General features: G+C 43.4%; 2 protein-coding genes across 8 annotated transcripts in view; one reads left to right on the top strand and one right to left on the bottom strand.

Annotated features, from left to right (window-relative positions):
* The window catches only part of Mrpl41 (mitochondrial ribosomal protein L41), a 186,772-nt gene that overhangs the window by 117,864 nt on the left and 53,167 nt on the right, over positions 1-15,741 (bottom strand). Inside the window, exon 1 of one of the 3 annotated variants that reach the window (XM_076896807.1) lies at positions 6,115-6,124. The exons of the other annotated variants lie outside the window; for them this stretch is intronic. The gene's annotated coding sequence lies outside the window, so the exon portion shown is untranslated. Of the gene's footprint in view, positions 1-6,114; positions 6,125-15,741 lie in introns of those variants that run through there. 3 annotated transcript variants of the gene reach the window in all.
* LOC143424630 (PRL-1 phosphatase) overlaps positions 1-15,741 on the top strand; it is a 44,040-nt gene that overhangs the window by 23,588 nt on the left and 4,711 nt on the right. Inside the window, exon 1 of one of the 5 annotated variants that reach the window (XM_076896811.1) lies at positions 133-446. The exons of 3 other annotated variants lie outside the window; for them this stretch is intronic. The gene's annotated coding sequence lies outside the window, so the exon portion shown is untranslated. Of the gene's footprint in view, positions 1-132; positions 447-15,574; positions 15,730-15,741 lie in introns of those variants that run through there. One more of the 5 variants, XM_076896812.1, reaches the window with a different exon arrangement.

The raw sequence follows: 15,741 nt of genomic DNA, 5'->3' as shown, positions 1-15,741 counted from the left end.
GTGTGCGCGCGCCCGCCAATTACCAAGTTTCCAGCCAGGTTAAGTGATTGTTACATCTCGCGGAGTTGGCTGGTGGAAGTTCGACGCGTCTCCGTCCTACTTCCTTTCTCTCTCTCTCTCTCGCGCGCGCTCGCTCTTTCTCCCCGCGCCGCGAACGTTCCCCGAGTGAGAGCGTGTTTTTATGACCTGCCGCGGAATCTCCGCGAAGTGAAATCGTGTACTGCACGCAGTGTACGTTACGCAGTGCATGTAAGATGTGACTTCCCGGCGTGCATCGTGTGCTCTGATCACGCCGTTTGTCGAATACCACGACCGTGCGTCGCGCGACGTCCACGACTTTGCTTCTGATAACGTACACCGTGTTGTGTTTGCTGTGCGGACACCAGCTCTCGAATACACCTGCTCGCAGAGAGGAGGTTGGTCCCGGGTCGTCAAATGACCTTAAGGTACGTTTCACATGGTTACAACGCTTTTCCATCGCTCCTGCTCGACCACGCGTCACGTGGCACGTCGTTTTCGAATTTCCGACCAATCGTGCTTGGAGGCACGGTTTCCTCCGCGCGTCATGGACGTACACGCGCGGTTCGATCGGAGGTCGAATAAAATAATGGACGCGTGTACGTGCAATCCACCTGTGCTATCTAGAGTAATATATTTGACGAGTGCACGCGGTATTGTTGGGGAAGCGGTGGTTACAGCCACGAAAAGTATCGTGCACTTGAAGCACTCGAGCACTTGACAATTGACTCATTCACGTATTGCGTATGGGCAAACAGGTCGCTCAGATTCCTTGGCATTGCGAGCGCTCATTAGCGTAAGTAAGCGCTGGCAAGCGCCGATTGTTCGAGTGTCCTGTGTAAACGAGAATGCGTTGCCACACCGGGGACCATTTCCTCCGTTAGTCGTTTCGCGATTAACGAGCATCTATACACGCTGAACGTAATTTATCGCAACTTGGGTGGCTTCGTTTCAAACCACCGACGACTGTTGTACGTCGAGGCGACTCCAGGCGTTGGCGTTTAATAAATATGGCTGTTTCGAGTTTCTGTTTCGCGGTTGGCGTTTCCCCGCGCACCAGGCGACACGTTAACACACATTCTCTTGTTTTCCTCACTTTTTCCGCTTTTTTTTTCCCGCGCTGCTCGCGAACGCGCCACAAAAAGGGAGGAGAATGGATGCACGAATAGAACGCGTTGCTCGTGCTCCTCTCCCTTCCGTCTCTTTTAAATGCATTCTTTTTTTTTGCCTCCCCATCGACAAGTCTGGACGTTCTCCGTTCTTCCACGTGTATGCGCGCGTACGTGTGACCATCGCCGCCAAAGCCTCTGTTGCATCGTCGCGGGGCGCGCGCGTGATCGATCGACCGATTTTCCTCTCTGCGAAACCGCCCGTCTTTTCCTGCTAAATACGGAATAGACACGTGGGTGTATACGTACCCCGCCAATCGAGAGCGTTCGTTCGCTGTTGCGAATTAGTCCACCATCGAAGCGTAATCGTCCGTCCGTTTCGACTATTTTTATCGAAGCGTCGCCACTCTCCAGGCACATTGAACTTACGCGTGACCCGTAACTACACGGTTAATCCTTTCAGGAGTACTCGCGAGCATGCATATACGTACGTGCACGTTTGGTCTCTTCGATTTTGCACGGCTAACCACCACGCATTCTGTGTTATTAATTCTGTATTATCATGATTTCAATGTTCTGCTTCTTTCTTCTCGTTTGATGGAACAATCTTTTCAGAGCAGCAGCGTTGTTATGGAAAGGATTAACCGCGTTACACGATTAAATTCCTGGCTTCATGGCATTGTACGAGCGAGTCTCGTCCAAACAAGGGACACATGCTTCGTCACGAACGCGTGAATCATTCGGTACATAAGTAGGATAAAAAGTGTGCGTTTTGTCATCAGTTGGAGTACAATCAAGTAATCGTGTGGCGCCACGTGAATATTGTTGGAAGTCGTTTGAGTTTGAATAAGCGTTGCAATCCTATCATCTGCTAGAGTATTAGCAATTCAACATTAAAGTTCGCGCGTTACATTAATTTCGTTTAGAGAATCCAGCAAGATACTTAAGTTTTTTTTCTATCAGAAATTGGAATTTCGATCTTTCGCGGAACGTATCCGTACGGTTCGCGAGAATTCATCTTATTTCGAATGATAACATACGCAGGTAAATTCGTTCGAAGGGAAAATTTATAGAGCGATAGAAAAACAATTGCATTCGATTAATAGGACTTATGCAACAGCGGGACGAGATGACGTAGAATTCAATTACATTAGAGGCTCTTTGTGCGCTGCTGCGTTTGGTGCATCTCGCGACGGAAATGGCGAGGCCACCTTCGAGCAACAGACCGAGCACACATTTGTTCGGAGGATATATAGAAATATAATCGTCTGGGGAATTGCGTTTCAGCGTTGACCTTGTCGCGCGCCAAAATCGCCAAATTTCAAATCGACGTTCGATTCGAGTCAGACGATTCGATTTTATTTCTGAAATTCTCAACGAAATCCACGCGCAGCTACTTATATATTAGAATATGAATACCTGAAATAGATTACGGGGATTTTCTTTCGCTTATTGCATTCAGTGCACAGCGAGATGTGTATACAGGGTGTGGAGCAATCGTCGATAGAAAGTTCGCTCGATTCAGCGGATCGAAATGAAGAAATTGCATTTTCAAGGTTTCGTTCTCGAGAAGAATGACTGTGAGAATTAAACGCGTGCGTACTAACGATAAGAGTACATATCCAGTGCAACACGTAACGAGGATGTTACACGATTACAAATGGGCACTGGCGTTGCACTTACGAGGAGCTCTTATCACTGTACTTTACGCAATTACACAGTTATTTTCCTTGGGAACAAAGTTTCAAATGCAGCGCTGTTAATTTGTTATTTTACACTGTTTACATTCCCCATCAGGGATCATCGAATAACATACAGGCCACAGTGTCGAGATTAATTAACGTTCCTCTAGAATCTGTAAATATGGATAAAAATAAGCACGAAAATTAGACGATGGTTCGTGTAAATTTTTACGTAGCTCTGCGACGATCCACGAATGGTACCCAACAGACGATCAAAGGTAGATCATTAGTTAATTATCGGTTGGAAATGAAATTCTTATCTTCTCTTCTCATCATAGATAATTTTCTGGCTAATCGATATTTTTCGAAAGAATTCGACGAGCGATTGAAACTCGAAGCATTAAGAATTTGTATAAGTCACGTAGTTGATGCATTATTAATCATTGCGTGCGATGACTTCACAGGAAAGACGTTAATAACAGGTGTTTTCCCGACAATGGAAAGTACTTTTATATAGAAAGAAACTGAGGTGTCCGAATTCCTCGTATTAAGTGAGGTGTGATAGGAATTCATTAATCAGCCTGCATAGGAAAGCGCGTGCACATTCCGTTCGTACACGCGAACCGTTCGTGCGTACCGCACCGTGCCATTAACAATCATAAAGACGTCGCATGGAAAATGGAAAAATCGCGAATAACTTGTTCCCCATCGCGATTCTGTTTGATCGCGACACGCGGATGCTGCGTGGCATTGGAACTTGGTAAATCGTCGTGAAAATATTGTCACTTAGTCAGTCGTGTCGGATTCTTCGAGTTCTGCACCGCTGCAAACTGGTTAGCGTCGTTTCTTGCCCGCTTCCGGTCCCGTCCGATGACGCGGTTGCTTCGCGGCAGAAACGAGCGGGAAATCAACGACGTCCCGTCGATCGTACGAGAATTAATTCTTCTCCCTCGGATAAGATCGGCATTCATCGACCAATTATATTTTTCTACCCATTGTGAACGCCAGGAAGAGTCGATCCCAAAACCAGATAATCGCAGGAGGACTTGAAACGAATTTCAACCTGCGGGAGTTCCTCGATATCGTTTCGTTCGAAATTAACCATCAATTACTACTAATTACTCGCGCGAAATCGTGTAACGATTAGAATTTCCACTTAAACAACACACATCGGACACCTTGCCCGTTATTATTATTTTTTTGCGTCTCGCGAGTGCAATCGTCGCTTTGGCCTTCTGAATGTTGCCCTGAACGCGTTACGTAACCGAATATCATCGTGATTGAATAGCGCAAGTAAATGGAGGTTAACCGTACGGCCACGCTGATTGTCCAGATAATTAGTAAAGACTGCAACGAATCAAAATTTTAAACGCGTACGAAAAACGCGTCGCTCTTTTCGTGGCTTCGCTTTTTGCTCTGAAGAAACGATAAGTCGTTCCATTACGTTTTCCATGCATTTCGTGTAAAAACGTTTGCGATCGCAAGTTTGGCGCGAAACAACCGTGCAGTCACCTTATATATTTATAGCTATTGTAGGGCGAAGGCGGAAAGATTGGTGGACAGTTGCCCCTCGAATAAATATAGCACTCTATCGTGTTCCAAATGTCAGGATCACGTGCATCGTTTTAAATGCGCTTTCCCGGAAGGCAACAATGTGTTCTCGTGCTTTCTGAGATTTTACTAGAACAACCGATCGATCGGTCTTCCATCGAATTGCGAATTCCCAGAAAACTTAATCAAATTGATTGATCCGTATGTACGTAAGTCTGTAGCCTCCTTCATGGTACGAATTTATCATTCGTCTTGTAAAACAAACTTAACTCTGCGCTGGTTTTAATCGAAATTTTATCTATCGCTGAAAAATTCTTACACAACTGATTGTACAAGTTTTTGCTTCGATTCGAAGTCTAGGAATTGACGATTGCTTGTGTATAAATAGCTCGATTAGTGTCGCGCAACGATACAGCGATAAATAAGGGAATTAAATAATTATTTTATGATAAAATCCAAATCGTATGATGCGTTGCACATGGTTAATAAGAGTGCATCGAGAACTTGCGTTGATCCTCTGCAACGTCGTCTGGTTTACGCGATATTTCTTTTCTCACACTTACTGGTTGCCCCGTTCGATTGGTCTTGATTATTCTGAATTAATTCTATTAATAGCACAGACATCAAATCATTGCATTTATTTAAATGAATCAACTTCCTTGATTGATAGAATTATGCTTAACGTTTAAACAGTGTTTCTGGAATAAAGGTTACGTACTTTTATCGGGCTGTGAGTCACTCTTGATAGATTTAATCGAGCTTGCTAGAACTCTTCGACGAGCTCCCGACGATCGCTTAAGAAGTTCAGGTTTCGAAAGAAACACGAGCATTTTTAATTGCTATGCAACCAGGGGACGAAACGAATTCAGGCATTTCTATATTTAGAATAAAAAGAAATTGTAAAAAAATTGAGAAAGGCGCGAGATAGTTGTCGACCCTCGAAACTAATCCCACTCTGACGTCACCACATACACAGCTGTATCTAGCAAATTTTTTTACGATTCTATCTGTTTTACCAAGCTTATCTATGGCTGCGCGAGAACGAAGTACCGAACATGCGAGCCAATATTTCGCCACCATCGCGACGATTTACGATTCTCGTCCAAGGATCGCGGGTAAAAATGGGTTTGCCTAAACGCCAGCTGCTTTTTCACGGTCGCTACCAGCATCGATTCAACCTTCAGCATTCCCTTTTCTCTTGTTTATTACAGAGAAAAGGAAATTCGACTGACAAACATGGAATTCTTCACCCTTTTCTTAATTCTCAAACGATATTTAATTTTAACATTTTTTTACGTATATAAAAGTTGGTTAATCTCAAATTAGGCGCCATACGAATACCATATACCACGTGTGGCGAATAGTTCTGCTTCAGAATTCTCGCTTGGGGTTAAAGGGTTGAGAGGGCAGATCCATCCTTCATTCACGCATCGAGAAGAAGCGACAAATAAGGAAACAAGGTCGCGCCACGTGATTCGATGCATTCGTATTAATTTCCAGCTGACACGCGATTTTCCATCTCCGCGAACATGTCGACGTCCGATGCTAATTAGGGGAAAAATTTATCGTACGTCGAGGTATTAGGAAATTGTACGATGCTGGGCAGAAATACGCGTGCAGGGTGAATTATTTCGAGCAGGTTATTAAAAAGTAGCGAGAACATTAATTTGTCTTCAAATTTAAATAAATGTTCATCGCAATTTTATAAGATACGCGGTTATTCTATATTCATCTCGTTCGACAAGAGGAAGAATTCTTATTAAACCAGTTTTTACGCTCGTCTATGTAAAAGAGAATCGATTCTGAAAAATAGCTTTACGTAACCATGCGTCTCGCGTTAAGAACTGAATTTATTCAAGCTCGTGTTGCATTGCACGTTTGCGTTAACAAGACCTCGAGGTACATAAATTACTTATCGACTGAAGTGTACGTAAATTCTGGGATTCTATGTTCCCTAATTTCCGGAAATGAGAGTCCGCAAATGTAATGCGGATTTTCCTTGGAAATTTTGCTCGCGAGATCGAGTCTGTTCGGTGTACCGATAAAGAATGTTGAATCAGTATGCATGGCTTCTCAGAAACTGAATTTAAAGTTCTCGCGCAACTGCAATAGAAAGCTAACAAGCGACTCGGTTTAATGAGAAAGTCCTTTATCCCTTATGCGATTACTCGCTACCTCGTGCCATTACAGACTTACATTCTAGATTGGAGAATAGAACGCGGAATTGTTGAGGGAAGGGTTGATTTCACCCCCTCTAAGTGAATCTCCGTCCATACATAGTTTCGAATTAAAGTTAACATTTCCTGGTCGAATGACTTTCCTGTCTGCACGTCGATAACTTAAATCCTAAGACACTCTCCACATTTGAAAGTATCTGCGACAGTCATTTACAATAATCCAGCGGAAAGCAAAGCTGCGCAGCTTCGTCCAAAGCCTCGTTTTTCCTTATGATTATTATTGTGTACCAGAGAATTCCTTACAGCCTGCTCAAATTCAAGTCCACTTATCACTCTCTCGTTCTTGAAGATGTACTCATCACGGATTACAAAAGGCAATAAAAGCGGAGCAAATGACTCACCGAGGCACAGCATTTACATTTCACAACCCTGCGAGGAACTGGAACTAACTACCTTCCTGAAGTTTTTTTGCAGGTTCGAGTACAAATTACAAAGTATAATACGAAGGGCAATCTTTGTATAAAACGGTTTAAAAAATGAGCAAGTCTCTTGAAAATTGTCCATTTTTTATTTTCTCGTTTGTAATCCGTTTCGAGTAGTACGACATGGCATTTCTTAGCATTAGTTCCTCTAGTGCAATTGCTGTACAGTTCGACGTCCCTTTCCTTCTTCAGTTCTATCGCTAATAGAAAAATCAGTTTGCGTAGCAAAACTCGTGCATTAATGTAGCTGGTGTTCCCGTCTCGAGCTGATAGAAAATTTCCTTTCCACGATAGGTGTTGCTGTTTTCTGTCTCGTCGCCTGATAAACTCCCCGTCGACAGATGATACGTGGAACGACTCTTGACCCGCGATTTCTCTTGTCTGCCATATATTGTTGCACACCCCCCGCGTACAACACTCTCGCGTTCGAGCATCGCGACGATTAACAATGATTCTCCTTGTTTAACGCCGTCGTCGATACATTCTGGTAACTTTCCCTGGAAAGTAGTCCCGATTTTCCTGCTTCGCGTGTGGCAACCGGAAATTCGAGTAACGGAAGCGAAGAAACAGCAATCGAAGTTGCATGGCCTATATAAGTACCATAATGGCGGTCCTAATCGCGTCCTGTTCTATACACGGCGGTGGCACGTGTCGATCGAGATTGCTAAACGTTAAGAAACAGTTCTGAACGTACGTACAACAAAGCAGCCACGAATTCCGTCTCAGCAAGGTGCGTCGTGCTCGAGAGTGTATTTTTAAAGTGCAAATCACTCTCTCCCTTCGAGGACCTCGGACAGAATCGTCAGCTGATACCTCTGAGCACGGCGCAGACTCGATCGCAATAAATTCTCTCGTTCTTTTTCTCGATTATCGCGAGAGTATCACGCGGACGGCGTCCTTGTCATTCAGCGGCGACGCGCGATCCACGCGACTGACATCGTCGCCTACAAATTATCTCGTGACATAACCAACGGAGATATTTTTCTTTCTATCGTCGCGCGCGCCAAATCGCTCCATTACCAATTTGGGGTTCAGGGGCGACGTGACCTCCCTCTTTTCGTTGCTGTCGAAAAGGTTGCCGTTCGAGAGGCGCCCTAAGTTGGAACGGAAACGCGAGGACGCGTGAGCTTAACGTTCGAGTTGATTCGAAACCTTAAAAAGTCTCGATGCTATATACTTTGGCTGTTTAACATTCCTCCGAGGGATAAGTTTCGAGGGAAGCTTGCTAAATTTCGTCAATAGTCGACGGAACGTGTAAAGAAAGATTACACTCCTAAATCGAGAGGACGTTTTTGTATTCATTGTATAAGTTCCGAGGATGAAAAAGTGAATGCATATAGACACAGTAGAATAATAATAATAACGATACAAGAACATAGCGGTATACTGATAGCTGATGAAATATCTACAAATGCTGAAGTCAGAAGATAAGAATAACCCGAGGTGGTGCAGAGGGAGAAAGAGAGTAGAGTGTAAGAATAACCAAATAATATAATAAATCTTGAAGAGGAAAGTAATTCGTGGATGATAATGCATCTCTAAAAATGCTGTAGCAAAGGATTAATTTAAAGATGAGTGAAATTGTTCCATGAAATCGAAGATAGAACGATTTCCTCGAGAATTGACCATAACGACACCCCCATAAGGCACCAGATTCGCACGATTTTCATTGCTCGCAGCTCGAAGAGGGTCGTCGTGGTTCGCGGGAGACGCGAATTCCGCGACGGGACGAAAACGAAGGAAAAGTGAACGGTTAAGCGAAACTTAAATGGTAAACAGCGGGTCCGAGTACGTTCTATATTTAAAGTTCGCTAGTTGAGCTTAAAATATCCCAAGACGAGAGAAAACACCGACAGGGAGATAAAGTGCGTCTCGTACTGACAGCTTAAGCACGAGAACGGTAAATAAAATTCTGTTTGCCGACCCATCATTGAATTCGGCACGGATTCACGCGCTCTGGTCTCGCGTTTAGCCCCAGATGAGGTACTCTCGCTTTTTCGTCGCACCAGCTCGTTACTTAAGTCCAGAGAGGAAAATCAGCCTGGAGATGCTCCACCAGGAAATCGTTGAATCATATGCAATTATTTATTTCACGTTCATAATCGTCGCGATTATCAAACTAACTAACTTCGCCTCGAGCTTAAGCCTAATCAGTGATCAAATATGGCCGAAGCGAGCGTGAAGCGGCTCGCTTCCTAAGCGTACGAGGAAAATCGCTGCGAAAAAGTTTGCACAAGGAAAACGAAGTTGAATCGTATGGTTTTTTAACTGAGATAATGGACTGATTATCGAGTTCACGCGTTTGCCTTGCATTTAGCTTAATCAGTTTATATACTACATAGATACATGACTCGAGCAAGTACGAAGTTGGTTGAGAAGTTGTAGAAGATTGCCAGGGAAGTTCGTAGAACAGCTATACAAGGAAAATGTTACTCGAATAGACAGATAATATTTTATTTTTTAATTGCTTCTGATAAATTAAGGTAAATGTAAATTATTGTAGTCACAACGTGAATGTCTGCAGCAACGTTCAACCCTTAAGTACATAGCGTTAATTGCGTTACATATTCCCTTGCAATCGCACTAAAGAAACATTTCTCGAATCGTTCCGCATAATAAAATGTTGAAAGAAACCATTCGACAAATTTTTGCACACTCTATACGCGAGTGCAAAAGGTTAATAAGATTTCGTTGAACTATACACTGGCTTACCTCGCTGACGCGAGTTAAAGAGCTTTTTTACGAGAACCCTGTCTCTCTTTCTCTCTTTGCTTCCTCCTTGGTTTTGCATCGAGTTTACTGCAACGTGTAACGCCAATTTTATGGCCCGTAGGTGGTGGACTTCGCTTCGTTACTGGGGTCAAATTCTCCTCGTAGACGAGGTAACGACGTTCGACCTATTTCACGCAGATCGCGATCTTTTGACGCGGAGGCGCGAAGGCTAAGAATAAATTTCTCATTTCAGACTCGGGAGGGCCTGACAAATGACTGCCGTGCTAATTGCGTTAACGAAACTGTTATTGAAACAGCCTGATATTGTCTGAGGAGAAATTTTGTTTAATTATAGCGTGGAGCGTGTGTAACCTGCGTTTCATTTCCGCTGAAAAGTAGATAATGGTTGTTCGTCAAAATTGTACGATACGTTTAGACAATTAATATGGAAACATTGATCATATGATTGCAGAGCAGTTAAATTCTTTCTTTATTTTTTTTTCTGCCATTGGTATTAACAATTTCCTGGAGAGAGTAACTCTAAAATGTGTATTGGCAGATTTTCTCAAATAAATATCTGCATAAATCTTTGTCTTTCAGGCGATCGAATTTGAAAATACTTTCGGTTTAATAACAAACACGTGGGAACAGAGTGCGCTAAATATACGCGTGATTATTTAAAATTACATGGTACAAATGGCTGTGGGAAGCTTGCACGCGAGATGCGCGAATAAACAATGCTCCCGTTCGAAAATCGTATTAACCATTTACACAATTACTAGCGAAACATTCGCGGAAAAAATAAACCAATTACGATCGAATGATCGAATTACCCAATAACAGGATTCGAAATGCGTTCGTTTCGCGCGGTTACCACTCCTGTGCCAATAGAATCTTGATGCAACGCTGGTAATTGTTTATCCAGAGAATACTGCCGCCGAACAATGCAAACTTATTTGTGCTTGACACATAACTCACTACCGGCAACAGATACCAGCACGATATACGCTCACAAACGAGCAGCCCTGTAATAGTTTTCATTTTGCAATATCGATTTTTCGTTTAAACCACCGCGCGTCACGTGTAACATTTCATCTCTCTCTCTTTCCCATACACCAGTTGTCATCCATCGTGAACTAGATATCTATTTTAATATCGTATTTCGTTAGTTTTGTTCATTCTGTTTGACAAAAAATGTATCTATGACGTTCTTCTGTACTTGAATTTTTAAATTGCACTCCCTATCGTCGCGTTAGTCATACCGCGGTACTCTTTGAGGGGACGACAGTCCACGCAAATTCACGTTAATTGCATCCGCAGGTCTTATCAACCTGTTGACTCGTAATCAGATTTTTATTTCCCGTCTCGCCTCTATCGTGAACGATCGACCGATCGGTTTCCATTCTATCTAACTGTTGTCACGGCACTTTTAACAACGCTTTGACGACCACCGGACGCGTTTAAGCGCTTTACAATCTCCTTGTTTTGCGTCATTCCCTACGTCAATGTGTCGAACGAACGATACCAGTTACGATATATAGTCTCGTTCGAGAGTTTAGTTATCGAAGGTCGCCGTTCTTACGCCATTCGCTAAGGATTCCCGTAAAAGGGTGCAATCGATGGAGGGTCTGCTGACTATACTCTGCTATCTTGCAGAGACAATGAGACACTATAAAATTACGGTGCAATTTGTAGAAAAAATTCTTAAGCACGATGTGAACACGTTCGCAAGAAACTCGTTGGGAAATAGATTTTCCACGATCGCAACCTTAACTTCGCGTACCGAAACGAAGTCCGTTTTGCTCTCGATTCCGCGCCAAAACGGAAGTTCTTATCGGCGATCGATGTCTATCGTGGCACGACCAAGTTGATAAGCGTAAAAAAAAATTCCCCGCTTCCACGAAGGGTGTATTTCCTCGTAATCGCAAAATCGGCTATTTATAGCCGACAGGATTATTCTAACCGTCCGCGAGAATAGAGGCGGGAAAGACGAACGCGTGGATCGCAGGATTTCCACGGGAGCTTAATTTACGAGCTCGAGGGCACACGCGTGCATAATAATTGGACGATGCGCGATTTATCTTTCTTAGCTGGCGAACACACCTGTATCCACCTCGCACGCCTCATTGAATTTACTACACGTTATGCTTTCCCCGCGTTAACGCGCGTCCCACCTTGTTTTTTCTGTACGTTCAGTCGCCTTTAAAATCGCGTCCACAGTTGGTGGAGAAGCGCACGAGAAATGGAAGGGCGCCGGATTACTTTTTGCAATAGACGTTATCCACTGTACAGCCTTCTAAAATGGGAACTGGTTTACTGGGAAACAGATTATCCGGATGCACACGGGGGAAAGAGGATCAAGCGATTTTTATCTGATTTTCTAGGGCAACGATATTTGGAGATTCGATACATCGTTGCACGTGGAACACCAAACGCGTGTATTTAATAACCTCGCGGGTGTAATTCAGCGTTCATTAAACGTTTAAATATTTGGGAATGTAGGAACGCTCTTTTTTTTCCCTCCTCTCTACTCTGCACTGTTTGAAGGACTAATTCAATTTTGCTTGCACCGTGTATTCCTTATTTTTTTAACCTTCTTTCCAAAATTCTCGGAATACGACGAGATATGGTAATGAAAAAGTATGCTTGACATGGTTCCTGGGAAGAATTATGCAAACGCGCGTTTAAAAACGCTGTGCATAGTCCCCTGCAATGGAATTGTGCGTACGAAAAAATTGTTTCCAAGAAAACCTTGCTATGTTAACTAACCATGTACGTTCGAAGACCCAACGCAGGAGGCCCCTTGGACGCTTAAGAAATATATACGTCGTAGGATTTTAATTTGTATTTGGATTGCGGCCTCTGTTAGACCAAATGCGTCTTCGAGATCGCGCTTATAATGGCATGTTTCCATTTGTCCCGTACACAGTCGTAAACGTGCGCTCGTAAAAATATGGCTGCTGCAGGCATTCGACCGCAAACCAATGCATGTTGTCACAACGCGGTGTATAAAACTGCCGTCTTACTCTTGTTTATCTGTTCGATATATGTGCGACTTAAAATATACCATGTGCGAGACACGCATTCAGACGCGCATAAGTACTTAACAACATAAACAACGTTATTTTAACATCACTTCCCACACTAAATCATTACACGTGCAATCAGAAGTTATTCAGAGTTTTGTTGAACCCGTCAACAGGTTGATCGTTCGAAAAACTGTGCTTCTATCGGCAGAATAGGACAGCACCTGATTATCCTTAGACTGGATTAGAAAGTAAGAACCGTTTCAGACATTATAGCGAGGGATAATCGACGTGACGTAACGAGCGCGAAAAATGTAGCCAATTTCACGATAGTAATGCAAACGATCGTGCCAATAATTAGAATCTGTATTTTGTGTAAGCGTAGGTGAAAGGTTGCCATTAGAAACGCCAGGGAAATATTCGCGATCCCTCTGCGTGAACGTGAATTCAGTTCCGGGATTTAATCTGTAATGCAGCCGCTAAAAAGAGAAAGAAGAAAATGCATGGTGAACTTGAGTTTCACTGGTCTTGAATAACGATACACGAGTGTGAAAAAATGAACGGCATGTTCGTACTCGTTTTCACTGGGGCTAACGTGTCCCGCGGTGAAGTAGGTTTCTAGGTTGATTTCAGTGAATCTTTTTTTCACCAACGCTCCATCGAAAGATGTTAACGGTAAAGTGGCGTATGTGTGGCGACCTCTATACGTTCCCCATTCATCGATGCAGTTCAATTTTTTCGATTTTACGCCTCGGATTTTCAGCTATGTTTATTCGTCCGTTCTTACAACGTTTCACGCCACGCTTTTTACAGGAATAACGTAGCAAATAACGCGTTAAAAATTCCTGCTTCCTTTTTATACATCTGTTCATATATATCTGGAAAAAGAAACACGCGAAAAATATATTTCAAATTTTTTAATAACGTCGATAAAGCTTCGAACAACTTCATCGTTCCTCTACGGAATCTCGCGGATATTTAAAAAATTCTGCCACGTGGCAGTGCTTAATGCTATTCATTACGGTACCGTGAATTCTCTCGCTTCATTTATTATCCGTGTGGACAAAAGGTTGGGCAAATTTGAACGAGCGAGTGGAAACGGGATAACAAAAAGTAGAGACAAAAATCCGCCGCAAACTGTGTTACGCTGAGAAGAAGTTAATATTGGGCAATTAAACTAGCAGTTTGCCAGTGGCGTGTAATCGTGGCATGTTCTTTCCTTCTCTCTGCTAGCCGGTTCGTTTGCCCCGCTCGAGCGCTGAAAACTGCGAGCGCAGAGATCGCTTCCTGTTCGTTGTCAATCGAGAAAGTCGAAAGGGCCGCGGTGGAATTGGATGATGGACGCGCGGGATTGGCAAAATGGATACGACCTTGAAAGAGCCCGTTTGTAAAACGCACAGAGCCGTTGGTGGCTGTCCGCACGCCGGCTGCCAATTATTCTGGTTATTCCGGTACGTCGATCGGAGCGCTCTCACTTTTTCCTGTCCGTCATCGCAGGTTCGAGACGTTGCCGGTGTCTTCTTGCCGCGGGAGCTTCCGTTACGTAAAAAGGGATTTCGTAAATCGCTGTCCCCCGATGTATCGGCGCCTATATTTATTCGATGTGCGTCTCAAATTCACAAACACAAACGTGCACGTAAAGACGACTGTCAGTCGGACTTACACACTCGTTTGCGCGATCGCGACGTGACCTGTCTGTCACGATACCATCGAGAACTCGAATTGCCGCGCTAAACCGGAAACAAGTGCGTGGATTCGTCGATCCGTAACGTTCATGCGGCGAAAAGAGCACCGGCTGGATCAAGATTTCCCTATTCACTCGTCTCACTTTGTACGTATTCTCTGCTGCACTCGCACTCTTCGTCGAAAGAGTGGTCGCGGTCGATGAATTTCGAGCACAGATCCCATAAGTTTCGACGATTGCGTTTTTCTTTGCGTGTGTCTGAACGCTTAAAATGAAAACCGTGGAAAGTAATTGAGATATAATTTGTGTTATCTCAGTTCCAGCACGTCTTGCTTGCAGCGAATCTGGCGAGATAAATTTCTATTAAAAGTCGCCAGGAACGGTATAGGATACTTCGAATTTAGTTGGATAGCGTGACTTTAATCCGAGAGGGTTGAATTACATTTCGTGTTTAAAACTGTGTACGAGTAGGTGTAATACATATTTCGTTCGCGGAATGTTGACCTAGACATTTCTATTTACGATCAACACGGGTCCCTAGAATCGGATGCATAAAGTGACGGAGGCACTTCTTCGAATCTGCACTGTCTGCCTCGATTGGCATCGGAATGAAACGTTCGTGCCAAAGATAAAGAGGAAATTTCTCCTCGCTCTCGGCGCTAGTTAAAATGGTTTAAGTATCGGTCGACGAGATCACGCGGGGCTAGCGCCACCGATAAATTTAAAAGATATACCCCCTAGCGTGGCGTTCGACTTGCTCGTTCTTTTCTCTCCTCTGAACTCTCTTATTTTTATCATTCGTTAACGCGTTAAAAACACACTCTAATCGTAACGCATACAGTTACATTTAACGATAACTTCCACGTTCATCTTTTTTTACTCCGTTTAGTTTACCATTTGAATTTTAAGTCGCGCATTCGATGATCGTGTAGAAATGAAATGGTAAAACACATTCGAGCTGTACAGAAGTATTTGATATTCTGTAACAATTTTTATGCAGTAAATTGATGCGCGATTAAAGAGTAGATCGCTAGAATTTTCCAGCGTTAATCGCAAACGTAATGCATCGTGCAAGTTGTACACCCTGATTTTCTATATCTGCAAGCTTAGCCAGTAATCAATTCTATTCGAGGTTTGAAATCTCGATTGATGTCATTGCGACACGCATGTGTCCCGGAATTCGCGTGGTCAAACGAGCCCTTCCCTCGCTGATACAAATTTCGTGCGTCGTGCATCCGTAATGAATTTTCCCGATAAAGAGCCATCAGAATTGTTCGAGATATCCCAGGTGAGAAATATG

Source organism: Xylocopa sonorina, chromosome 6 (genome assembly GCF_050948175.1).
Source record: "Xylocopa sonorina isolate GNS202 chromosome 6, iyXylSono1_principal, whole genome shotgun sequence".
Taxonomy (NCBI): domain Eukaryota; kingdom Metazoa; phylum Arthropoda; class Insecta; order Hymenoptera; family Apidae; genus Xylocopa; species Xylocopa sonorina.
Note: the sequence above shows the minus strand (reverse complement) of the source record. Positions and strands in the feature narration are given on the sequence as shown.